The sequence below is a fragment of the Leptidea sinapis genome, chromosome 21, assembly GCF_905404315.1.
Source record: "Leptidea sinapis chromosome 21, ilLepSina1.1, whole genome shotgun sequence".
Classification (NCBI taxonomy): Eukaryota; Metazoa; Arthropoda; class Insecta; order Lepidoptera; family Pieridae; genus Leptidea; species Leptidea sinapis.
This window is the reverse complement of record NC_066285.1, coordinates 5843583-5871329: the sequence shown is the minus strand read 5'-3', so window position 1 is coordinate 5871329 and position 27747 is coordinate 5843583. Positions and strand designations below refer to the sequence as shown.

Genomic DNA, 27747 nt, shown 5'->3' with positions numbered 1-27747 from the left:
ATAATCGACTAGTTCCGATTCAAACCGACTAGTTCGTTCAAAATCCGTCTCTGGCCATCCACAAGCACGACCAGTACCTACCTGATATTGAATGCCTGGTCTGCACCGAGTAATACATAAATCAAAACAAATCAAAATGACTTTATATATGTAGGCCAAGGAAAGTTCACTGATGAATGTCAAAATTTTCTTTTCTTTTTACATAATATACCACCAGCTTTAATGAGAAGAAGTGGCAAGAATATCATTGCCACTCTTTTAAATTAACAATAACAGCTTCATCATTTTACAAATCATTTCAATTACAATATATGTAAAGTGATGCAACAAAAATAACTCAAACGTCCAAAGTATACTCAATGCCTTCCACGAGTAAGTCAAAAGAAAAAAAATGTAAATAACTAAGTAAAAACACAAGAGTTATAGGGTACAGTATATGAATCAATACACAAACACGTAAAATAATAAAGATTTAATGCGAGCAATTTATAAGCGATTATGAAAAATATAATAAATTTAATTTATAAATTATTTTTTTAAGCTGCGCGCATTTATTTTAAGTTATTCATAAAAATCTATCATGTTAGAAAATTAAAATTGTAATATTGAAACAAAAAACAAATGCAACACATGTTATAAGCGTATTTAACAATGGATAGAACCTCTCTGCCCACTAGAGTACATTGGTAATGTATTTTTATACAACTTTCCCGGCCACAACGGTAGGTAATGAATGCCTCATTTATTAGCTTGGACCATGAATACGATTTATTAGAGGCTGTATTATAAATATTATTGATTTAAATAAAATACTTTTTAAAATGGATTGAAACGCGTTTAATTTTAATTTTGATTTTACATTGGAAATTTGCGTAAAAGTTACATTTTCATTATTATTTTAGCTAGCCCGACGTTTCAAGACCTTTCCAGAACTCGTTTTCAGGGGGATTGCTGATGAAATGAAACATAAATAACAAAATTACAATTACACGCGACTTAATCGTTTAAAAAGTGTTTTTTTTAAGTGTAATATATATTTTATTATAGTATATTTTCTTTGATTACTCGCGTAATATAAAGAAAATAAATATTATTAATTCAAATAGTAAATGCCCACCTAATTAAAAAAATTCATGAGATTTACTTACGTTAAACTACTTAATGATATACCTACCTGATTAAAAAATACAGATGTGTTGAATCCACAGGGACTACGCCAAAAATGAACAGCTGTAGTATATATTACTATATAGGTACTATATATTATTTTGCAATTTTATTATATTCGAAAATCGGAAAGAACTAAAATGAATTAAGTAAGTTCAGATCACATATTCAAAGTGAATGTTTTACGAAATGTGTTTATTATCTGCATATTACGTGGTTTATTCTGATACGAGTAAACGTTATACAGAAATGGACTGAACGAAAAAAATTATATTTTTTTTTACTATGATATTTCTATATGGTTACCTTAGATCATTCGTACATCTAGATAGACTATGACAGCTGTGAAAAAGTCAAAAAAGCACACTAACACAAAGTGTCATTAAAATTGCGAGGGTAAGAGGTAACTTGTCGTGCACACTAAACTATTATTCCTTGCCTGTTTTTATCGGTTGTTTAACAGCAAGAGGCTCTATTTAGAAGTATAAATTATCTAAGATAGTTACCATAAAATATAATATTATTAATAATAGTTTTTTAGACGCCTGGCAGATGTAAACGACTATTTTGTACATAGAATATGTATGAAATATTGGTTAATTAATACAGATGATTTTTTTGTATATTTTAATGGAATCTATGAGAAATTGCATTACCGCCATTTTGTAACATTTATTTTTTACAACAAATTCAGTCTTTCAGCACCTAAAAATATTAAATCAATTTTATTGATTCGATTTATGTTATTAAGTTCCTCTCTGTGTTAATAAACATATATAATGAGATATTGTGTGTTACATTATCTTATTAAATAATACTAATGATGTGCAAATATAACTTGCATTACTTTTATATATGACCTACATGTAGTGTATGAGCATCTACAAGATAAACAATATATTTATTATGCTGTATTTATTTGTAAAATAAGAAAGGTGGCATCATTAACTCTACCAGAGACCTTTAATATAGAATTTTTGGTATTTATCCAAAATAACTACAATCTATATCTGTATAGATTCATCATAATACAGCTATAACTAAATTTTTAACTACACCACAGGCGGGTATTCTTAATCTTGGTATCCAAGGAGAGAGAAGAGGCAACAGCAGAGCAATTCCACTAATAAAACTGCATCTGTACTGTAACGCCACATCTGTCATAAATGTCAAATTTTGACATATCGGTATTCCACTAAGCAGGCTGCAAGAGCAGATATTTTGCAGGAACGCTGCGGTGCGGGAATATCTATTCCAGTAATAAAACTGCACTGCAACTGCACGCTTACTGCAAAATAATCGTATTTTGTTAAATTACTTTGACATTTGAACTGTAATGAGATACGAAAGAAAACTGCTGTTTCTTGCAGTTATTTTGCAGGCTTTATGAAGTAGATCGTAAGCAACTTTTGTCCTGTAATTTTGGGAAGTTTCAAGTAAATCATATAAATGTTTAAATTATACATTAATAATTAAATTATTAAAATGATTCAAAATATGTGTATGAGACCAAAGAGTATAATATATAATCCAAAGGCGAGTAATATTTCTTCGTAGCGTTGCGTTTTGCAAAAGGTATTTTCGCATTTTATATTTAATTGTAGTCACTATAATATATTATAGTATCCTTAGTAAAAACTACTAGAATCAACCCTCTTCAAGTTGATCCAGCGTATATTAACCAATTATATTAATTCATATCTCTTTTACAGCATTCATTCGCTGGTACAAACGGCAGGATTCGTGCAGTAGCAGTGTAGTTGCAGTGCAGAAGCAGTGCAGTGAAGATTAGTGGAATACTCGTACGTCAACAAGCCCTGCACTACAACTGCAAGAGTCATATCAAAAGCGTGGCAGTGCGGTTGTAGTCATTTAATAGAATTGCCCTGCAGGACATATGAAATTTGAATGTGCGGATATAAGGCAAACAATGATCTCACGAGTCGCAATACTACACTAAGAACTAAATGAGTATTATATTAACTCCATCTTAAACAATCTATATTAAACCCTAATTATATAACAGGATCCTTAAATTAAAGCTTCCCCGTTAAATTAAATGCCAGCTTAATCTAGGTTCTGTAGTGATCGAACAAATGTCGTTGTTAGTTGTAACTTTGAGCAAAATTAATATTGAGTTCGTATATTCAGTGTGTAATATTTAATTAGTTAATGGATAGTCGAGTTTATAAGTCTTTTATTGGGCGATGTATATGCTTTAACAACATGATCCCAGAAAATGTACAAAAGAAATGTGATACGAAATTTAAAAGAATTGTTAAACATTTGTGTGGTAAAGGATATTATAGCATAAATGATTTTCTTAATGATACAACAGAGTGGGAATGGAGCGGACACTCTCAGGCTTTATAATTATAAATGTTTATTGTACGATATAACATTGTTATCAATATCTAATATATAAAATTCTCGTGTCATGGTGTTAAACATTGAACTCCTCCGATACGCCTTACCGATTCTCATAAAATTTTGAGTGCATATTGGGTAGGTCTGAGAATCGGACAACATCTATTTTTCATCCCCCTAAATGTTAAGGGTGTTTTTTTTCTTGACATTTTTTTTAATTTTTTGAATATTTATTTAATTTTTAATACATACAACTTAAAATTTTCACCCATCTACGATGAACAGTTACTTTTGTATCGCGATTTTAATATCGGCAATACAACGTTTGCTGGGTCAGCTAGTTATTATATAAAAAGCCCGCTGAGTCTCTTACGCCCGTTATTCTCAGTCCGTTATTCGAATGGGTGGTAGTTTTTTCTATAAGTGATATTATATCGTATTTTGAATCAAAATATTTAAATTTTAATTTGGTAATTTGTATTAGGTAAGTCGTAGTCATTATGTGTACTATACAAATACATTTTTTATTATTGAAATAACAATTGCTTTAAACGCGCTGAACGCTTTGTGGGTACCAGTGGAAGGTTCTTTTGCACAGGATGCCGGCTAGTTTATTGGTACCACAACGGCGCCTATTTCTGTCGTGAAGCTGTAAGTATTACTGTGTTTCGGTCTGAAGGGTGCCGTAGCTAGTGAAATTACTGGGCAAATGAGACTTAACATCTTATGTCTCAAGGTGAGGAGCGCAATTGTAGTGCCCCTCAGAAATATTGGGATTTTCAAGAATCCTGAGCAGCCCTGCATTGTAATGGGCAAGGCGTATCAATTACCATCACCTGAACGTCCTGCTCGTCTCGATCGTCTCTTAAGAATGTCAAAAAAATGTTTCTTATTGAATTTACCGCCACTTCGTATTTCTTGGTCTTTGAGCTAATGAGAAGAAGTGGCAATAAACTCATTGCCACTCTTTTAAATCAACATTTACATTTTCATCGTTTTACAAATAATTTCAATATATGTAAAGTGATACAATTAATATACTCAAACGTATATTGCAAGTGAAATTATTTATAAAAAGATGAAGTTTCAGCTTCATCTTTTGATGTTGATTTAAGAGAGAGGCAATGAGTTTCTCTCATTAAAGCTGAACCCATTCCGAAATGGCGGTAAATTCAATAAGATAAAAAAAATAAATTCTAAGTTTGGTCAAGCCCTTTCGAATAGCGCCAACCGCGATTATATCGGTAGAGCCGTTCAAAAAGTTATGAGGTTTTCATACATACATACATATACACACACATACACACACACACACACACACATCCATCCTAGTACCTTAACATTAGTCTATGGATTTGTAAACTATTTTATGGCAATAAGGGACGATACCAGCACGACTTTCAGCGGATGGTATCGTGATACGCCCTGTCCATTCACTGTTGCTCATCCATTCATATCCAGCATCCTGTGCAAAGGAGCCTCCCACTGGTAAATGCCCTTAGTCATATTTTAGGATACCCTTGGGCTTAAGACTTCCTTATTCTTTTTATGCCCCGGGGAAGCTCAGGGTAAAATTTTATGGTTATTATATAAAAAAAGATGAAAAGAAAAAGATATCGAGGACAGACTTTGCAAATAATAACCATAATATATCTGATTTAAAAAAATATCGCAATTTAGAACCATTTGCACTGAGCGGAAGACATTATGTTTCACCTGGGAAAATAAAGATACTTTATCAAAGTCAAAAGCAAGTGTGGTCCCGCATTGTAACATTTACGTGAACTTTATTATGTACTTACGTAGATACATGTACTTGTATACAATATTGTTACACGTTTAAGTTTAATCTTATTTGGAACTATTTTTATTTCGTCAAGGGTTAAGAGATTTGTTCTTGCGTGTAGTGACTTATAGGATTCCATTTACACTCAATGTCAATCGCAAAATTTTTATACATATTATGCTTAGATAAACAAATTGATCAGTAGAAGAAATGATAAAGTAGCAGATACCATTACTGTTCGCACTACTTTTGCTGAACGACAGTTTAGCTGTCAATCAGTGTTCTTATATAATAAAATTAATCGTGTCCTAAATGTATATCCTATGACATTACATCTTTGCAGAAAAGCTTTAAATAATTGGCTAACTAATGGATAAACACACGCATTGTATAGATGGACCCAATCAAAGGTTCAATTCAAACCCACATCCACACACTCACTCACTCACACACACACACACACACACACACACAATTAATTGTAAATTGTAAAATTTGGTCTTTTTTCATTTCTGTTTATTTCTATATTGTTTACTAAATAAAATGTATCTGCTAAGGAAGTTGCGAGATATTCCCAATACAAGTGTCCTAAGACAACTTACTGGGAAGTCTCAACCACTAAAAATGTATATTTATATATACGAAATTTATTATTTGTTTATTATTATTATATAAAGGATTAGTCTCCACTGTGCTCCAAATAGATTTTTTATTTATTTATTCAATGAACAAAATTATCTAAATTTATCCTACTAATATTATAAATGTGAAAGTTTGTATGTCTGGATGTATGCTTGAACTTCTTTAACACAAAATCTACTGAATAGATTTTGATGACTCTTTACAATAATATAGCTTACACACCAGAATAACAAATAGGCTATAATTTATAAAACTCTAGTGTGAATTATACAAAATATAAAAGAAGTGTGATTGTTACTAATGAATACAACTAGCGCCATCTCTTATCAACTAGCAAGCAAAAGATCAATACAATTTATATGGCAAAACAACGTTTGCCTGGTCAGCTAGTATAATAATAAAGACATACTCGCAAAACCTCTAAGGTTTATGTGCGAGCGGTAAGTTCGCATTACAATAATTGTTTTAATTACTAAAGACTTAATATAACATATAGTAGTAATATTAAAAATATACATCATAGGTATTTCTGGTTATTAGCTTCTAGATAGTATTTTTTTAGCTTTACTTTGAAATTTTTCTTTTGCAGATATATATCTATTAGATCATTAGGTAATGTATTTAATATCCTAGGTAATACATAGTTACAGGCTCTTTTTCCATATATGTTATATTTAGGTAGACAAAACTTATTAAGGTAGGCTAGTTTCCTCATATTTTGTTTTCGTTCATATTTCTTATTTCTTAACATAACAATACAGCAGGCGTAGTCGCAAAGTGCGGCAACTAATACTACATACATAATATACTAGTACTGCGTACTCGGGCTAGTCTCGAGCAATCTGTAACGTTGACGTGCCACATGTTCCGTTAAACTTTGCTAATAATTGTAACTAAAATACCTGTTTGCGTAGTAAAACTTTATAAAAATAATACTACAAGAAATAAGAAAGACACTGGGTTCACATATTTATATTATTCGTATAACACGAAGCGTATGTCACAAAATTTGAATGATGCCATTAAGTGTCAAGATGCCACGCATACATGCATCTTATAGTTGCTTAGAGAAAATATGTCGATACAAAACTAATATTGGAAATAAAAATAAATATGTGTTCCAAATCGTAATAAAAACTGTCCTATCTCTCAAGTTGGACTAAACTGCACTCCATGAAGTAATCCCTACTAAAATCCGTTCGATAGTTTAGAAGTTTAACTAGGAACTAATATCAGGACGATATTTAATGATTCATCGTTTTACAAATTTATTTTAAATACAATGTATTCAAAGTTATGCCAGAAATTATTAAAAAAATTTAAGTTATTTAAAAAAAAACAAAAAATTAAGTAAATCGTAAAAAAGCCTTTCATGTATATAAATAGTGATACTATGCGAGTATATTTTTATAAACATGAGAAAAATATAGCTTTAAATTTAACATTACATTATACCAAAATTTTCATTTTTGATTAGAACTTAAATTATATAAGTCATTCTTATCGCCTTATATAGGGACGCGGGAATTGCAATTTCCATACAAACTTCTATCGCTGGAAAGCTATACGTCGTCCCATTGACAGACAGCGTGTACGGATAAGGTGAGTTACCGTCGATAAGTTTATTGGGACAGAAAAGTCAACAATAGTTACGATTTTTATCTCAAGTAAAGGATAGAGTGAATATTGGGAATGGCCACCACTCAACCAGTGTCAACCACGACTCATTTCGCGTTATTATGAATTTAAAAAAAGCACATTCTCAAATACGCGCAATTAAAAGAAAAAGACATGTTTGAATCGTCATTATTATTCGCTATTGCTTTTCATTAATAGTATTCCGAAACAATAATTAATTATATCACTATAAAAACACCCTAAATTCAACAGCTAAAGCTGGTTACGTAAATGTCTACAATTAGATATTTAATCAACCATTACGCCCTGCCCGTTACAATGCAGTACCGCTCAGGATTCTTGAAAAACCTGAAAACATGAGATGTTAAGTCTCATTTGGCCAGTAATTTCACTAACTACGGCGCTCTTCAGACCGAAACACAGTAATACTGCTTCACGGCAAAAATAGGCGCCGTTGTGGTACCCATAATATAGCCGGCATCCTATGCAGAGGAGCCTCTCGCTGGTAAACCTACATTCGCTTTTTAATACCCCATTAAATATAAATAACTATTATATAATAAAAAGGATGGTACGGATATTTAACATAAAAAGAACAGTATATTTCAACTTGACAGCGATGTTTTATTTTTTCACTAGTACTAGTAATAAAAGCACGGTATTCGATGAATCTTATTCAATTAATTCCTCTTCAACGAGCTTTTTTCGCAAGGATTTCTGTAGGTTTGATATATTGTCGAGCGGCTCTTGTCTGAAAAGTTTAATTTATTTTAAGGAAATGTGATTATCAAAAAATATAGGATAGGACAAAAAAGATTTATGTATTAAAAAGTATTGTTCAATTGCAATGTTCCTCTTATTTACTTACCAGTGGGAGGCTCCTTTGTACAGGATGCCGGCTATAGGTACGATTATAGGTACCACAACGCCTATTTCTGCCGTGAAGCAGTAATGCGTAAACATTATTGTGTTGCGGTCTGAAGGGCGCAGTAGCTAGTGGAATTACTGGGCAAACGAGACTTTATATCTCATGTCTCAAGGAGACGAGCGCAATTGTAGTGCTGATTAGAATTCTTAGGATTTCCGAGAATCCTGAGCGGCACTACATTGTAATGGGCAGGGCGTATTAATTACCATCAGCTGAACGTCCTGCTCGTCTCGTCACTTATTGTCATAGAAAATTGACTTCCCTTTCATTTCTGTTTACTAATAATTGCATCGTATAAATGGATTTTAGTTACAGTAATAGCGCAAATTAAAATAATTTATCAAAAGATAAAGAAAAAAGTTTAAATGAAGAAAATAGTCTTTAAACAATGTTTAAACACATATACTCGTTTTCAAAGACGACGCATATTCTAGATTCGAAAGAGTGTCGGTGATATGAAAGTGAATTATTTTTGAATGTATTCAAATACTAATTAATAAATATTAATTAATATACTTACCTAGTCTGACCAAGAGTCCTGGTACAAATAAATATTCATAGAATGATGTATTTTATATCTTATATCTTTAAACGAGCAATTCTTGTATATATATATATAATCTGAATCTCGGAAACGGCTCCAACGATTTCATAAAATTAAGTATGCAGGGGATTTCGGGGGTGATAAATCGATCTAGCTAGGTTTCAATTAAAAAAAATGGTTTTATCCATGTTTGAATGAGAAACAGCTACAATAACATTAGAATACAAAGGTAATCTTATATCTTTAAACGAGCAATTCTTGTATATATATATATATAATCTGAATCTCGGAAACGGCTCCATCGATTTTCATAAAATTAAGTATGCAGGGGATTTCGGGGGTGATAAATCGATCTAGCTAGGTTTCAATTAAAAAAAAATGGTTTTATCCATGTTTGAATGAGAAACAGCTACAATAACATTAGAATACAAAGGTAAATTTCGCCACTATATACAAGACTATTATAGCTCAGATGGGACATTGGGTGATCCGGAAAGCAGAAGACCCCGGTTCGAATCCAGATGTCCTATTAGTTTTTTTTTTGTTCAAGTTTTGTACATTCTTAAAAATCCGAGCAAGGCTCGGTCGTCCGGATATTAAGTAGTAATAAGAATACCGTTCTGACCGTCTGATTTGGGACTTGATAATTTGAATGTAAGTGGCTCTAATGTATATCTCAGGTCAGTAAAATATAATATACGAGACAAACCAAATAGATATATTCATAGCAATTCTATCTATTTATAAGTATATAAGTAATATATTTATAAGTAATTGAAGTTAATTGACATAACTTCAATTACTTATATTATTTTTCTTACGTAACTTAACTCATAATTAATATTTTCTAAGAAAAATACTTAAACACATAATTAAAATGAAAAACGAAGCACAAGCTATTCTCCTTGTTGAAATAAATAAATAATAGCATTATATTTCAGACAATATTATGTATAAAGTGACGTAATGCTAATATATCAACGCCTACTAATAATATTGGCAATACAAGGTTGGTTTAGATGATTTTTGCTCAATCTTTATTGTAAAACGACTCATAAGTATTAAGTAATTAAAAATGTTGCAATAATAATATATTTTTTTTAACATTTATACTGTTAATTGTAAAAGAAATTTGTTGTTGATCGTGATTAATTTTCTTTTATTTAGGAGGTTTTTTAATTACCATATTCTGTTACTATTTTTAAGTGGACTGTATTTGTGCGTTATTAAACGTTGGTTCAGTGTTTTCCTCCAATATTTTTAGTGACTGACAGAACTAAACATAAGGTGGTAAAGGACATGCATGCAACTCACTTGTCTCGATGTCTCGAAGAAATTGCGCCGCCACGTGTTCACACAGCACTAAAAATATATATCTTTTCCTACCACGGTTCACTCACTTAGCCGGCAGGCGTTTATATAAAGTATTCTCAAATATCAATTAATTGTTAAAGCACCTTTAATAACTTCTTCTTCAGTAAATAATATGTTGCGCGAGCGTCGAAACGGTTAGGCGAATTTTCAGTAAGTGCAGTAAAAAACTGCTCGTGGTGTGATGCGTCGATTAGCAGCCAATTAACCAATCGGGTGCGAGATTGCATCATATTAGGATGTTGGAAAGGGACAAGGTTTTGAACATAGGTGCGGAATGAGAAAGGATATGGGAGTAGCTCTGCCATGTCACTTCCTAGATTTAATTTATTATACAACTGAATAGTTGATGATATATGAATTTTTCTCTTGTCTCTTTGCATATTTCTTTCTCTTATTTAATAATGTAGTAATTTTAATTTGCTAAAACTTTTTTTATTGATAACACGTTTTGTTAATTGATCTCTATTTGCACCTATAATTGGGGTTGTCAGATTTATCTTTTTGGGTGACACCCAAAAAGGTGTGTTAGTTACTAAGATATTGTATTGGTGCTCACCTTAATGGAGTGATAAAGACCTAATAAATTTATTAGCAAATTAAGTGTGTGAATTATATTTATAGCCTTTAAGCCGATGTAAGTCGAATTTATGTAGAGGTTCCTTTTGCGGAACTCAATTCTCTTTATTTTTCCTGTTATCTTTAAGGAGCTCGGGTTTAAATGTTAGATGATAAGAAAAGTACTGTAGTGAATACAGATAGGCTATAAGGGTACTCTTAATGTTTGTCGAGATCGTATTCTAGTCATGTCTATTTTGCTTGTTGTTCTTTTTTTTTATGGAATAGGAGGACAAACGAGCGTACGGGTCACCTGTTGTTAAGTGATCATCGCCGCCCACAATCTCTTGCAACACCAGAGGAATCACAGGAGCGTTGCCGGCCTTTAAGGAAGGTGTACGCGCTTTTTTTGAAGGTACCCATGTCATATCGTCCCGGAAACACCGCACAAGGAAGCTCATTCCACAGCTTTGTAGTACGTGGAAGAAAGCTCCTTGAAAACTGCACTGTGGAGGACCGCCACACATCCAGATGGTGGGGATGATATCGTAACTTGTGGCGTGTCGTGCGAAGGTGGAATTCGGCGACAGGAATCAGACTAAACAGCTCTTCAGAACACTCCCTGTGATAAATGCGGTAGAAGACACACAATGAAGCGACGTCTCTACGCAGCGCCAAGTGATCCAGCCGTTCACAGAGCACTGGGTCCCCGGCAATTTGAGCTGCTCTGCGTTGCACGCGGTCAAATGGATCGAGCTGATACTGGGGTGCGCCAGACCAGAGATGACAGCAATACTCCATGTGTGGCAGGACCTGCGCTTTGTACAGCGCTAGTATGTGGGCCGGCTTGAAGTATTGCCGTGCTCTATTAATGACGCTCAGTTTCTTTGAAGGCAATTTGGCTTTGCCCTCCAGATAACCTTAGTATGGTTGTTAGTTGCGTGTTTATAATTATATCCTCGCTTCACAATAGTTACTATTTCAAATTCAAATTCAAATACTATTATTCAAAATAGCATGTGATATCCCTTATTGAAAGTTAAAACTGCCACTCTCTAGGACCTGAGAAGAATGGGCGTAACAAACTTAGGGGTTTTTTGTTTTTCATCAAAAAAGTATGTTTACAAAGTAATATTGTACGATTTAACATATTATTTAATATCCTAAGGGCGTTCGCTCCATTCCCAATCTATGCTATCCTTAACAAAGTCATTTATAGTAACGTTTTCCACACAAACCTTTTTTTAACAATTCTTTTGAATAACGTAAGTCTTTTGTTTTGAAGATTTTCTGGAATCTTGTTGTAAAAGCATATACATCGCCCCACAAAAGACTTAAACTCGACTTAGCCGAGTAGTAGGCATTATAAGTTTATGTCAGTTCCCGTTGTTAACATTATGGTTATGACAGTTTCTAGCAAATTCACTTATGTGCCTATGAACATCCATTACATTATCAAGAATATATTGTTGAGAAGTGATAGTCAAGATGTCATTTTTAAAACATTTATCAAATAAAAACAGAATATTATGAGAAATCAATATCTGACTTCAAACTGTTTCCAAATTTTTAACGATAAAAAATTCAAATCTGCCTGTTGGTATCCTATGGAATATGAACATAAGTGTAGTTCGTGTATCTTGGTAATCTTTTTACGGATGAACCATATTATTTCAATCTCAGTTTGAAAATCTCCTCTAAGTTCAAATTAATATGAAACTCAACCAATAGCACATTAATTATTTACTTTTTTTTTGACAGTAAGGGACGAGACGAGCAGTACGTTTAGTTGATAGAAATTGATTCGCCCTGCCCATTACAATGGAGTACCGCTCGGGATTCTTGAAAACCCCAATAATTCTGAGCGGCACTACAATTGCGCTCGTCACCTTGAGACATAAGATGTTAAGTCTCATTTGCACGGCCATTTCACTAGATACGGCGCCTTTCACACCGAAACACAGTAATGCTTACCCATTACTGCTTCACGGCAGAAATAGGCGCCGTTGTGGTACCCATAATCTAGCCGGCATCCTGTGCAAAGGAGCCTCCCATTTATTCACAGTTACAGTTACACTAAAATACTCTTAAAATTATTATAAAACTGTATATAGGTACGACAACATGCAATGAAATGTTCACCCAGATCCCGAAATTTTACCGAAATTTATTTAATTATAATTTATAACATTTGTACTTTATAAGAGTTTATTTCTCAAAGACCTCTATATAATGTACTAGCTGACCCGGCAAACGTTGTTTTGCCATATAAAGTATAATTCACGCGATAGTTTTATAAGTAATAAAATATTGCCTATATTATAGCCTGTACATCATTTTGTTCTATTGTCAATAGTTTTTGCAGCGGACGCAAAAATAGGTTTTCGATTTTACACCTTGTGTTACAAAATAGCAATTTTATTACGGATCCCTAATTTTGAAAAAAAAACACATAGCCTATAGCCTTCTTCGACAAATGGACTACCCAACACTGAAAGAATCATTCAAATCGGACCAGTAGTACCAGAGATTAGCGCGTTCAAACAAACAAACACTGCAGCTTTATAATATTAGTATAGATGAGTGTATTTTTTTATAAAAATAAGGAACGAGACGAGCAGGACATTCAGCTGATTACAATCCAGTGCTGCTTAGAATTCTTGAAAAACGGTAAAATTCTGAGCGGCACTACAGCTATTGCGCTCGTCACCTTGAGACGTAAGATATTCATAGTAAATTCACTAGCTACGAAAAACAATGTTTATGTTCATGTTTAAACTTATTGTGTATAAGTTACGTATCATTTAAACAACAGTATATGTTATATTTATAAAAAATAATTTAATGTATTTATAAGGCATTTTATATAAAAACAAACTTTATCCACATCTTCTCCCTATAAAGTTTTACTATGTTAAATTTCACATTTATCAATTTGCGCATTTTTTTTAAAAGGGGTTAAATGTTTTCGCTTTACGTATTAATATATAGATAAGTTAATGTAGTTCAAAACTACATGCTAATGCAAACGATATGCTAAAACTACAACTATCATCATCAGACGGAAGACGTCCACTGCTGGACAAAGGCGCCCCCAAAGATTTCCACGACGATCGGTCCTGCGCTGCCCTCATCCAACGTATTCCGGCGATCTTGACCAGAGCGTCAGTTCATCTTATGGGGGGCCTACCAACACTGAGTCTTCCGGAACGTGGTCGCCATTCGAGGACTTTACTACCCCAACTGCCATCTGTCCGTCGAACTATGTGCCCTACCCACTTCCACTTCAGCTTACACTTCAACTTTGGTTCTCCTACGGATCTCCTCATTTCTGAATCAATCTCGCAGGGGAACTCCGAGCATAGCCCTCTCCATTGCCTTTTGAGTGATCATGAGCTTTCTCATAACTAGAACTAATAATTAATTGTATGAGTAAGATAATAAGATAGGGTTTTTTTCAACCATGTCTCTATACTTGTTCGTTCATAAATAGTCGCGCAACAAAACACAACACGATGCTACTGACTTTGATAAAGTACTTTTATTTTCTTTCGCAAAAATACAAAATGTATAATATTTCAACACAACGCATATGCGTCTGGTATTTATTAAGTAATACATTGTTTGAGGAGACAATCTAATTTTATATTTACTTCTGAAAAACCAATCTATGGTTCATGTGAACATTGTATAAAAAAATATTTTCAACTCATTTTTTAAATATTGTGACTCAGAATGTTTCCATTAGAAATAACATCTTATTTAAAATCGTTTTATTATGTTTTCTTAAATTGATTCCTTTTAAGTTGAAGTCACTTAAAACACTGCCATCGAACCGCAAACAAATGGCACTCTAAGAGAAATAAAACTACACAAGATGGATAGAAAGACACTCCCTGGGCGATAAGGGGACGTCTGATCGGAAGTTATTCTGTTCAACAATTGTTCCAACATTATTACTAAATCCCTTATTGTATAGTCAGTATCTACCATTTATTTAGATACATAATAGCTTTAAGGGTAAATGTATACACTTCTACAATAAAGTCCCAGCCACTGTTCAGGCATTGTCTATAAATAAATTTAAATGCTTTATAAAAAAATGGCTCTGTCGTAAATCCTATTACTCCACTGCTGAATATCTAAATGATCGGACAGCCTGGGACTAGATTGTGATTATTTTATAGCAACTGTACAATATTGTATATTTTTATTGAAAAGAGCGCAAAAAAAAAGAATGCTGGGAGAGTTTCTTGCGCCGCTTCTTCTCTCTCAGAGCGCCATTTGTTTCCGAAGCGGTAGTAGTATCTAGTAGTATAAGAAATGACATCAAAAAGAATTCTAAAGGAATCAATTTTGAGAAAATAAATGCCTTTTTATGCCTTTTATGCCTTTATTCCAAAAGACTCGATAAAATCAGGCCTAAGAAACTCATCCTTACCTAATCGACTTAGCCAAGTAGTGGGCGTAAGAAGTTTAAATTTGTTCCTGGTGTGAAACATTACTATAATCATAACTTAAGAAAACTCGATAAATTTTCAATAAACTTCTGGGATATACTTTTCCCAATAAAATACTTATTAACTCGTCTTAGCCGAGTAGTAAACGAAAACCAGTAAAATAAAAAATAAAAGTATGTGTGTACTTACGCAATGTACGCACGCAAGAAGTAATTACTTCCTTGGAATAGCAAAACAATAATCCTTAAAATTATTTATTCCTGGTACTATTCTACGTTTGTAGATAGAACAATATTGTAAAAATCCTAACAATAAAGGAAGAAACCAAACATTAGAAAATTTCTGAAATTTTTTATCTTTAGACTTAGATAATTTATACGTCTAGATAGAGTCTGTTGCTGTTAGACAACAGATAAAAACAGGCCAGGAATATTAGTTTAGTGTGCGTGAAAAGCTACGCCTTACACTCGCGATTTGTATGATACTTTGTGTTTGTGTGCATTGCTCAAAATAGAGGTTAGTTCTAAACTCAATTTTTTTCGACGATCTAAGGTTTTATATGTCGTTGTGCGCACAACGTAATAGCTTAAAAGACATATTTCAGAAAAAAATCTTCATTCTGTTACTTCTGTGTAACAGTGATGTCCGTCCTATATCTTTCTATTTGTTAATGATTTTCTAAGAAATAATTTCAAAAATGATCCAACCGTATAAACTTTCCAAGTTTTCGTTAGAATTTAATACTTCTGAAGCCTGAGCATTATCTTAATCCTTAACCATTGTTAAATTTTGCTGAGAGTGAAGGAATAGTCAGAAAGACCCAAACTTAAACTTTAACGATATTTGCTTTGAAATTCTCTGAAAACTTGTCAAACAAACCTCCGCTTGAGTTTCAAAGGTCATTAGGATGGATTGATCGTTAAAATTCTGTAGAGTAAATGTTTGTACTGAATATTTCATCTTTACTTTTCACAATTGGACGTATTTCCAGAAAAACGTTCCGAACACGAGTTTAGAACACAAAACTGGTCACATGTTTCATATAAATGGACTGACAAAAAATGGCAGCCCTACTGTCACTCTTTGAATGACATCATGACTTAGTAGCCCAATCCACATGTATTGAATACACTAATATTTATTAAACTGTAAATACGAATTCCTTAAAATGTGGTGTTTGTGGCTTGGAACGTTTTTCAGGAACTACGTACAATTTAAATTTAGAATTGCAATTAATCTCATCGAAATTATTGATAAGTATACTTCAAATGTGAGCAATAAAATGTTATTCATTGCCTTCAAATAATTCGAAAAATTCATAGTAATCTAAAACTTTTTATTTCATTAAAATACTTAATAATTGAATGAGGAGTTAAACACGAATACAAGAAATCTTCATATTGGTATTGGATCATGTATTTTGTCTAATTCAGGCATAAAAAGGCAAAAACGGCATTTATTTTCTCAAAATTGATACCTTTAGAATTCTTTTTGATGTCATTTCTAACATAATAGATACTACTACCGCTTAGGAAACAAATGGCGCTCTGTTAGAGAAAAAGCGGCGCAAGAAACTCTTCCTGGTCAAACAAAAGCATAATGATTTTTTCTTGAATTAAATTATATGCAGAGATGTATTATGTACTTGCAGAAACATTAAATTAATTTTTTATAATATAGTCAATTCACTGGACTTTTCATTTGGGTCCTGGTATGGAAGCATCTCACCATATTATGTCGCCAACAGCAAAAGCTTCAAAGAAAAAGATAAAACTCCCTGGATGACGACTTATCTCCGGTACACTTTTCAAGTAAGACGAACTATCCTTAAATATAATAACAAGGTTTAGTTGCTTACTTATCTGTAATCATCGCTATAGGTCATCCACGTGCTATACAACAAGTAATATAAATTTAATATTATTGCGAGCACTGCCACTCACATTCTCTTGTTACACCAGAGGAATCACAGGAGAGTGGCTGGCCTTTAAGGAAGGTGTTCGCAAATTTTTAGGGTACCCATTTTTATTATAATAAGGGACGAGACGAGCAGAATGTTCAGCTGATGGTAATTGATACGCCATGCCCATACAATGCAGTGCCGCTGAGGATTCTTGAAAAACCCGAAAATTGCACTCGTCACCTTGAGACATAAGATGTTAAGCCTCATTTGCCCAGTAATTTCACTAGCTACGGCGCCCTTCAAAGCGAAACACAATAATGTTAACACATTACTGCTTCACGGCAGAGACAGGCGCCGTTTTGATACCCCTAATCTAGCCGGTGCCTCATCCTGTGCAAAAGAGCCTCTCACTGGTATATATATGGCCCATGTCGCATCGTCCCAGAAAACACCGCACAAGGAAGCTGATTCCACAGCTTTGATATTATTTGTAGAAATTTCCTTGAAAACCGCACTGTGGAATACCGCCACACATCCAGATGGTGGGGATGATATCCTAATTTGAAGCTTGTCGTGCGATGTTGGAATTCGGCTGCAGGAATCAGGTAAAACAATTCTTCGGAACACTCCCCGTGGTAAATGCGGTAGAAGACACACATTAATACGACCTCTTTGCGCATCGCCAAGTGAGCTGTTCACAGAGTTTACGTTCCCTTTTTACGACACGCATTTTCAAAATTGACACTTGATTTTTATTAATTAAATGTGTTTTATTTATTTATTCAGACAGTTACACAAATCATACACAAATGATAGGTAACATAAGGGATAGTAAAATAAGACATGCCTTCATACTTAGATTAAGGATTAATCTCCACTACGCTCCAACTAGATACCGTAGGCGTAATCGCATGTGGGTGTGTGCAAAGTGCAGCAACTAATACTACGCCCAAGTGGGCGTACTCGAGCCAGTCTCGAATAATGTGTGACGTTGACGTGCCACATGTTCTGTTAAACTTTGCTAATAATTGAAACTAAAATGCCGGGTTGCGTAGAGCCACTGGGATATTTAAAATAACAGGAAGCGTATGTTACATAATTTGAAAGATGTCATTGAGTGTCAAGATGCGACGCACACAAGCATCTTTGCAAATAGCCATTACATACTACAACATCAAAATTACCGAAATTAAAAAAGGTATTGTTCTTATGCAGTGCTGTATCTAGTTGAAACGCAGCGGAGATCAATCCTTAACCAAAGATCAAGCTTTTACCAGTGGGAGGCTCCTTTGCACCGGATGCCGGCTAGATTATGGGTACTACAAAGGCGCATTTTTCTACCGTGAAGGAGTAATGTGTAAACATTACTGTGTTTCGTTCTGAAGGGTGCCGTAGCTAGTGAAATTACTGGGCAAATAAGACTTAACATCTTACGTCTCAAGGTGACGAGCGCAATTGTAGTACTGCTCAAATTTTTGGGCTTTTCAAGAATCCTCAACGGCACTCCATTTTAATGGGCATGGCGTATCAATTACCATCAGCTGAACGTCCTGCTCGTCTCGTCCCTTATTTTCATAAAAAAAATTAATAGATAATATTAATTTATACTTCAAAGGCTCATAATGTTACCATAGGAGTGATTCACACCATTTCGGTTCGTGAGCGATGATTTGTAACTAATGGATCTCTTTCCGTTCTTTTCATACAATCTTCGATCGACACGTGACTTTAATACATATTCCTTCAGTGGCGCACGTTTATCACGACCCTCCGAGACTTATGAATGAAAGGGAAATTGTGCTCATTTGTACGGCTTCTTCAAAAACATAAAATATTTACATGCTCTTGGTAAATATTTTCGTTGGATTTGGTTTCGCTATTGGCTTCATATGAGAACGCAAAATGAATAATTTAAATTGAGAGAATTTTCATATTTACGTGTTTGTTTCATATTTATATTGTTTTTCTATTTTTTGGTTTTATTTCGGTTATCGGGATCCATTTATCGTTCCTGTGTTCCGGAAAATCATATAAAATAAGGGATTTGGTATCGAATGTTAACTAGTGTTAGTCTCTAGTATAAGATTATTAAGAATCAAGTTTGTGTGATAGATACCTTTCAATCGATCTTCAATCTGGATTTTAATATGTTAATACTTAGATCATTTATACATCAAGAAGAAAACGTCGGAAAAAGTTGAGGTTGACAGCTGTTAACCTTTATTTTAAACAATGCACGCACACTAACATAAAGTGACATACAAATTGCAAGTATGAAACGTGTATTTTCACGCACACTAAAATACAAACTTGGCCTGTTTTCCTCGGTTGTCTAACAGCAAGATACTCTAGCTAGATGTATAAATTATTTATTTTAATACGTTTTTATATTTTTTTTTATTTTTCCATCTTTTGCTAAATCATAAAAAAAAATTGCGGGTTTGATACTCGTGAGCACGCCACATAAAGTTTCACGTGTGATAAATATTTTTTTCTTAGAGTTTTCCTACTCCTGTTATTTACAATATTTAAGCTTATTTTTTTTTACTTTCATCCCTAATTTCATTTTTCATTTCATGTCGAAATTTCAAAAACGCTAGACCAAATATTTTTTTATTTCTTATCAAGTATCTAAATACAAAGTTCATGATGGCATCTTTGACAATGACGAACTTCCATACAAACTTTCACCCCCTATTTCACCCCCTCCAAACCTCTTATTCAAGATAAAAGATAGTCTATGTCCTTTAGGTTTCCAGTAGGGATATTAAATAATAAACAAGCGATTAACATCAATAAACTATACTCATACAGCCTACATTTTAAGAGTGTCACTAATCTTAGTATGAATATAAATTATTGTTATTCTTTAAGTTTACTCTTGCAAAAACAAGATAAGTATTACAATTGTAAATATTTTGGTTATAAAAGAAGTCGCGTTTACTATGTTTACGCAAAGTTATTTCAGTAACGTTAACAATATAAATTGCTTCCCGAAATATTTTCAACATGCCATTCTGAAGTCGTTAGCAAACTTGGCATCAAACTCGGGTGGAATTAATGAAACAAGTGACCAGAGTAATTCCTACAGCCGCATTTTCCTACTGTTGACATAATGACAACCACCGACATTGTAGAGTCAAAGAAAATTCATGTGAACAATCATTTGAGGCGTTTCATAGGCTATGATTGTACAGTTGATACATAGCAAGCAATGTAAGATGTGTCTTGCGATACTTTTGTTTTGAAAAGTATTATAAGGTCATGGATTTTGCGACAGACGCGAAACTCTAGTTCGACACAGAGCCAGTACTCTACAGTCTCTGGTCGAGAATCGACGTATTCTCGAGTTACTATGAAAAATACGATGAATGGATATTAAAATTAATGTTTATGTTTGATGTTTTTAAGTGTTTTAGACATTGGAAGTGAAGTGGTCTTTGTGAGTGGGTTTGCTTTTTAACCGTGTTTTTGTTTAAGTTGAGACTTGTGATAAAAACTAACTGTTGCGTTCGGATAATATTGGAATAAGATCTATTCCATAATATAATCAGGTAAGTTGTTTATATAATAGTATTTAAAGCAAAAAAAAAACTGTTGTAATGTTGGTGAATATAATAGACATACTATTATTTTTATCCGTATTTATACACATTACATTAAAGATGCTATATTTTTTGCCACTTAAAATTCTATATATATATTTTTTTAAATTTCGTTTGTATTTAATTCTTAGATTAGTATATAGTGGTATTAACCAATGTTTTAACCATGAACTCAGACGCAGATTATACAAGGTTGTAGAGTTCACTGATAAATTATAAATTCGTTTTTGCGAGACTCGAAGTCGAATACAAATATATAAAAAAAAAAATTATACAAGCTAGCTGCTGCAACATCGTCCGCGTGGACGGTATAGAACAGCAATGATACTATTTAGGTTAAGATATTTATTCTCATAAAGAATTTTTACAATTCGCTTATATATGAGAACTTAAAATCTAACTAAATTATACTTAATCATCGCATAGGCAGAGAAACGTATCGAACAAGATGTTAAATCGCATTGCGCGTAAAAATGGAGAATAGTTTTATTTTTTATTTGTCAACTTTGTAATATTATAAATGTTTCCAGTATGTTAAGAATGTAATGTTTAATGTTTTTTTTGAATTTATATATTTATTTCGACGCTTTATTTCTTCAGGAATAATACTATGCCTGCGAGATCTAGCATGATAATAATTATGTAGCTTATTTGTTTCCGATCTCTTGTTAACAACATTTATGCAAATTTTGAGTAAAATCCATTTAGTAGTGTAAGCGTTTTGCCTGGTTATACGTTCATACAAACGGACACACACACTAAAATTTTATAAAGGCCTTATAAATAAATATATATTGGGTGGGACTATATGCAGTACAGGAGAGATCGTCGTAGAGACCTTTGGGGAACGATTTTCTGCAGTACTTTAAAAAACATCAATGTACGGTTTTTACTTTGGAACAATTTTATTCAATGTAAGTATTATAAATAAGAAAAATCAGTCAAGGATGAATTTGATAGTAGATGTTATCAGTAAAACATTAAAGTCATTAAATAAATTGAAACGTATTTAAAGGCAAAATTGCAAAACCATTAGAAGAAAAGTAGCAAAAAAAATGATAACTATTTAACAAGACCAGAGAGCAAATTGTTTGAAACATTACAAATTTTTGTTGCATCACTTTACATCATATTATATTGTAGGTAATTGAAATTATTTGTAAAAGGATGAGAATGTAAATATTGATTTAAAAGAGTGGCAATGAGTTTCTTGCTATATACCAGTGGGAGGTTCCTTTGCACAGGATGCCGGCTAGATTATGGGTACCACAACGGCGCCTATTTCTGCCGTGAAGCAGTAATGTGTAAGCATTACTGTGTTTCGGTCTGAAGGGCGCCGTAGCTAGTGAAATTACTGAGCAAATGATACTGAACATCTTATGTCTCAAGGTGACGAGCGCAATTGTAGTGCCGCTCAGAATTTTTGAGTTTTTCAAGAATCCTGAGCGGCACTGCATTGTAATGGGCAGGGCGTATAAATTAGCATTAGCTGAACGTCCTGCTCGTCTCGTCCTTTATTATCATAAAAAAAATACTTCTTCTCAATAGCTCAACCCTTAACGAGGTGGCGGTAAATTTAATAACAAATTTTTTTTTTGCCATTCTGATGTGTCATTTCCGTTACCTACATGAATAAAGTGATTTTGATTTGATTTGATCATTAAAATATCGAAGAAATTCAAATATCCTTGCAGTATCATACTCGTTCTCGAACAAGATGGACCGATCAAATTATGCCATGTGCTTCCCGGGGCATGAAATGAAAAGAGAAGTTCCAAGCCCAACGGTGTCGTAAGAGGCGGCTAAGGACATTTACCATTGGGAGGCTCCTTTGCACAGACTGCCGGCTAGATTATGGGTACCACAACGATGCCTTTTTCTGCCGTGAAGCAGTAATGTCTAACCATTATTGTGTTTCGGTCTGAAGGGCACCGTAGCTAGTGAAATTGCTAGATAATGAGACTTAGCATCTTATGTCTCAAAGTCACTGACGAAATTGTAATGCAGTCAAAATTTTTGGGTTCTCCAAGAATCCTGAGCACAGGGGCGTGCATTCCATATAGGAAATTGAGCAATGCCTACTTTAATAAAAAAATTCTATTGAACACCCACCCAGTAAGTTTTACCTTACGCTTACTACCTAGTAAAAAACCTGCCCCGTAAGGTAACGTCAACCTCTTCACATTATTTGTGCAATATCCAAATATTTTCCACTATATTATTGGGAACCTACTTGTACCTAGAATGCACGCCACTACGTGAGCAGCACTGTACTTAAATGGGCAGGGCGTATCAATTAACATTACTTTACGTCTTGCTCGTCTCGTCCCTTATTGTCATAAAATAAATTGAAGATTCGTCATCCCAATTCTCCACGGTTGTAAGAGAGGCGGTGGACAGAATCCGGTGGAGATAGATCATCCACTCCAGATGCGACCCTGACGCTGATCACGATCGAGGGACCGACCCCAGAGAAATGATACTCATAAATAATATTAATATTGACACACTCTGAAGCAAATGTTATTGCTACATACTAGGTGAAAAAGAAGAACTATGGGTGTAAGACAAACATTCACATTTGTCATTGAAATGTGTACACATACTGGGATTCGAACCTGGAACCTCTAGGTCAGTAGTGAACGTACCACTACCACTGGGCTATATGAGTCGTCAGTCAAATATTAATGTTATGCACCAATAAAACGAGTGTTTCACAAGATAGTAATTATATGATTTATTGGCTTCCGTCGCTCGCTTTGGATACGTACAGCGCTCTCAAAAATATCTTGATAAATTAAAACTTATTTGCAAAACTCAAGGTGATTTAGTTGTTGTGAAGTAGGCGTAATCTTATAGTTCTACTAGTGGAGCCGACAGACGTTGTCCTGTACACACGTCTTAAATTTGAAAAATCGGTCCAGCCTAACTTTCAGGATTTCCAGTCTAACTTGGAGGATTTCACTAACATACACATGAGCAGGAGAATCATATTATATGGACGGAATTGAGAATCTAAACCGATTTCAAATTCACTCAACACGGAACACACAAAAAAATCATCAAAATCGGTCCAGCCGTTTAGGAGGTAGTTCCATTGTGAATCTAAACAATTCTCGAATCCACCTGAAGACACACACCAATCTCAAATTCACTGGAATACACAAAAAAATCATCAAAATTGGCCCAGCCGTTTAGGAGGTAGTTCAATTGTGAATCTAGACCATTTTCGAATCCACCTGAAGACACACATAAAGTTTCAATAAAATCGGTCCCTCCGTTTAGGAGGAGTTCAGTTACAACAGACGCACAAAAGAAATATATGTATTAAGACTATGCTCAATAATGTTGGTGAATTCGCAGGAGTCAATTCAAATAGCTCTTCAGAACACTCGGATGAATGAATTAAATATTTGACGCTTGAGTATAATTTTTCTTGCATCACTTTACAAATATTTAAGACTAGCTGACTCGGCAAACGTTGTTTTGCCATATAAATTGTTTTGATCTTTTGCTTGCTAGTTGATAAGAGATGGCGCTAGTTGTATTCATTAGTAACAATCACACTTCTTTTATATTTTGTATAATTCACACTATAGTTTTATAAATTATAGCCTATTTGTTATTCTGGTGTGTAAGCTATATTATTTTAAAGTTTCATGAAAATCTATTCAGTAGATTTTGCGTTAAAGAAGTTCAAACATACATCCAGACATACAAACTTTCACATTTATAATATTAGTAGGATCTTACTCATGTAAGTTAAATATTAGAAGTAAATTAATGTATTGTTGTATAGTCATATATATAAATCTCTTTTTTTATAATTGAAATGTAATTAAATCATTTTTCTTATGTTTAATTGTTCAAACTTTTTATTCTTTTCGCACTATTTTAAATGTTGTTTACACTTGTAAAGACATGTCGTATTGTACTATACCTTGTGTAGTTGCTAAAATTTTAATTGTATAATGATATGTTGTTGATAAAAACTAAACAAATAAATAATATTGTAATTGAAATGATTTGTAAAAAAATGAAACTGTAAATGTTGATTAAAAGATTGGCAATGAGTTCCTTGCCTCTCTTTAACCGGCGGTAAATATAAAAAGAAACTTTTGACAATCATAAGTGTCGTTTCCTTGACCTACATGAATAAAGTGATTTTCATTTGACTTGATTTAATAAAGCTGTATATGACACACGTAAAGCATCATACGCTGAGTACTGGATCTCTGGAACAACAGGACTTCTGCATTGTGAGAGATCAAATGGTTCGAGTTGATACTGAGTGGCACCCTTTGGTTGCATTGGACCAGTCATGCATGGATTCATTTTATGAGCGCTCGAATATGGTCTGACTTTGCTGTTTTTCCTTCCAGATGACCGAAGAATTTGTACCCAATTTTATACCCAGTATATATATAGCTACAATTTTACGTACTAGGAGGAACCTGAGAGGAATGCTTTTAGTTAGTTAACGAAAACCTTCCTCCTCCTCCTCGCCTCATATTCCTCATTGCTGAGGGCCGTGATTTCTCTGAGGATTCAACTTTTTGACAATAGTTCGCCATCTGTGTCTCTTAATAGTGTTTTTCATTATTATAACACTAATAAAATAAGGGATTGCTTCTAACTAATTCTAGTAGGCTTCATAAGATACATAATAGCTTTAAGGGTAAATGTATACACTTTTATTATAAGTCCCAGCCACTGTTCAGGCATTATCTATAAATAAATTTAAATGTTTTATTAAGAAATGGCTCTGTCGTAAATCCTACTACTCAACAGCGGAATATCTAAGTGATCCGACAGCCTAGGACTAGATTATGATTATTTTAAAGCAATAACAATGACAGTACAATATTGTATATTTCATTAAATAGAGCGCAAAAAAAGAATGCTGGGAGAGTTTCTTGCGCCGCTTCTTCACTCGCAGAGCGCCATTTGTTTCCGAAGAGTAGTATCTTCTATATTAGAAATAACATCAAAAAGATTCTAAAGGAATCAATTTTGGGAAATAAATGCCTTTTATGCCTTCTGTCCACCCGTGTGGAACAACTATTACCTGTTAGTAGTTCTTCAGGTGCGGACGCAAATAATGCAGATATTGACGTCAGAAATGTACAGCCCGACCTAAAATACCACAAACAAGAGAGCTGATAAAGAGCTATGAAAGAGAAGAAGCTGATAAAGTTTATAGAAGAGGGAGTAACATGCGTCTATCATATTATAATATCCGGACGACCAAGCCTTGCTCCTATTTTAAGAACGTTCAAAGTTTGAACAAAAAAAACTAATAGGACATCTGGATTCAAACCGGGGTCTTCTGATTTCTGAATCACCCATTGTCCTACCTGAGCTATTATAGTCTTGTATACATGGGCACACTAAAAGTTTTGCACTTCTAGCTAATTGGAACTATTTGAATTTCGAATAATAAATTTTTGAAACGTAGCTACCTTTACTTTTTAGTAATAAAAAAAGAACAAGAACAATCATTTGTCAATTGTTTTTTATCACACATCAAACTTTTTAGAGCGATGATTTTTATCGCTCGTCTTCAAAATGCTTTTGGGAGAGAAGCACCTTGCTTGAGCTCCGTGAGGCGATGATTTGCTGGATAAGAGAGAGGTCGGGTTTCTGTACATGACGAATTTCGTGAAGGGCGGCTTTCGACTGCCGTCAACGAAAATAATATGGCTACTGTTAAGCGGCTTTGGTTATTTTGGTTATAACATGTTGTTTTTTAAGTTGCGCATATCTTTTAGTGTGACCTATGAATGTGGCGAAATTTACCTTAGTATTCCCATGTTATCGTACCTTTATGTCATTAAAATACGGATAAAGTTACAGTTTCAAAATTTTATGAAAACCGTTGGAGCCGTTTCCGAGATTCATATTATATATATACAAGAATTGCACGTTTAAAGATATAAGATATAATTAAATGTTAAAAGTTTATCTTATTGCGATGTTATAATGTCCAAGCAATATTTACCGCTTACGTTGGTCTGAACAGTTCAAAGTTCACTGTGTCAACTTATTCGTGATAATAAAAACCGAATGAATTCCTCTTTATTCCAAAGTGTTCAATGACTACTCCGAGCAAATTGACAAGCGATTTGCTAGTTCCAGGTACGAACCACGTCGTTGGGAATAATTAAATTTTGTCCACATTAAGGTTTCTCGTCTGTCGAATTCAAATTAAAATTCAAATATTTTTATTCAAAATAGGATGTGACATCACTTATTCAAAGTCAAAAAAACTACCACCCATTCCAAAATGAATGCCTCAGGCCTGAGAAGAACGGGCGCAACAAACTCAGCGGGCTTTTTTTTTTCATAAAAAATGTGTTTACAAAGTAACAAATAAACTTATTATTTAATAGCCTGAGGGCGGTCACTATATTCCCAATTTGTGGTATCATTAAGAAAGTTATTTATGTAATAGTAACCTTTACCACACAAACGTTTTTTAACAATTCTATTGAATAACGTAATACTTTTGTTTTGAATATTTTCTGGTATCTTGTTGTAAAAGCATATACATCGCCCCACAAAAGACTAAGTCGACTTAGCCGAGTAGTAGGCATTATAAACTTATGTCTGGTCCTGGTAATAAAATCGTTGAATGTGTCATTAAATGTGTTGTGGGCGGCAAAAACGTTTTATAAATTAGTTTCGTTAATGATTTACCGAAGTGTAACTTTCACCAGTGGGAGGCACCGTTGCACAGGATGCCGGCTAGATTATAGGTACCACAACGGCGTATATT

General features: G+C 33.7%; 2 protein-coding genes across 13 annotated transcripts in view; one reads left to right on the top strand and one right to left on the bottom strand.

Moving 5' to 3' along the window:
- Window positions 1–10521, bottom strand: part of LOC126970415 (uncharacterized) — an 81914-nt gene extending 71393 nt beyond the window's left edge. For 4 of the 11 annotated variants that reach the window (XM_050816266.1, XM_050816264.1, XM_050816273.1 and 1 more), the window contains exon 1: window positions 1175–1320. The gene's annotated coding sequence lies outside the window, so the exon portion shown is untranslated. Of the gene's footprint in view, window positions 1–1174; window positions 1322–10386 lie in introns of those variants that run through there. The other 7 variants (XM_050816267.1, XM_050816268.1, XM_050816263.1 and 4 more) reach the window with 5 other exon arrangements.
- A 10137-nt stretch (window positions 10522–20658) lies between these two features.
- LOC126970412 (CD151 antigen-like) overlaps window positions 20659–27747 on the top strand; it is a 245172-nt gene continuing 238083 nt past the window's right edge. Inside the window, exon 1 of one of the 2 annotated variants that reach the window (XM_050816256.1) lies at window positions 20659–20918. The gene's annotated coding sequence lies outside the window, so the exon portion shown is untranslated. The remainder of the gene's footprint in view (window positions 20919–27747) is intronic. The other variant, XM_050816254.1, reaches the window with a different exon arrangement.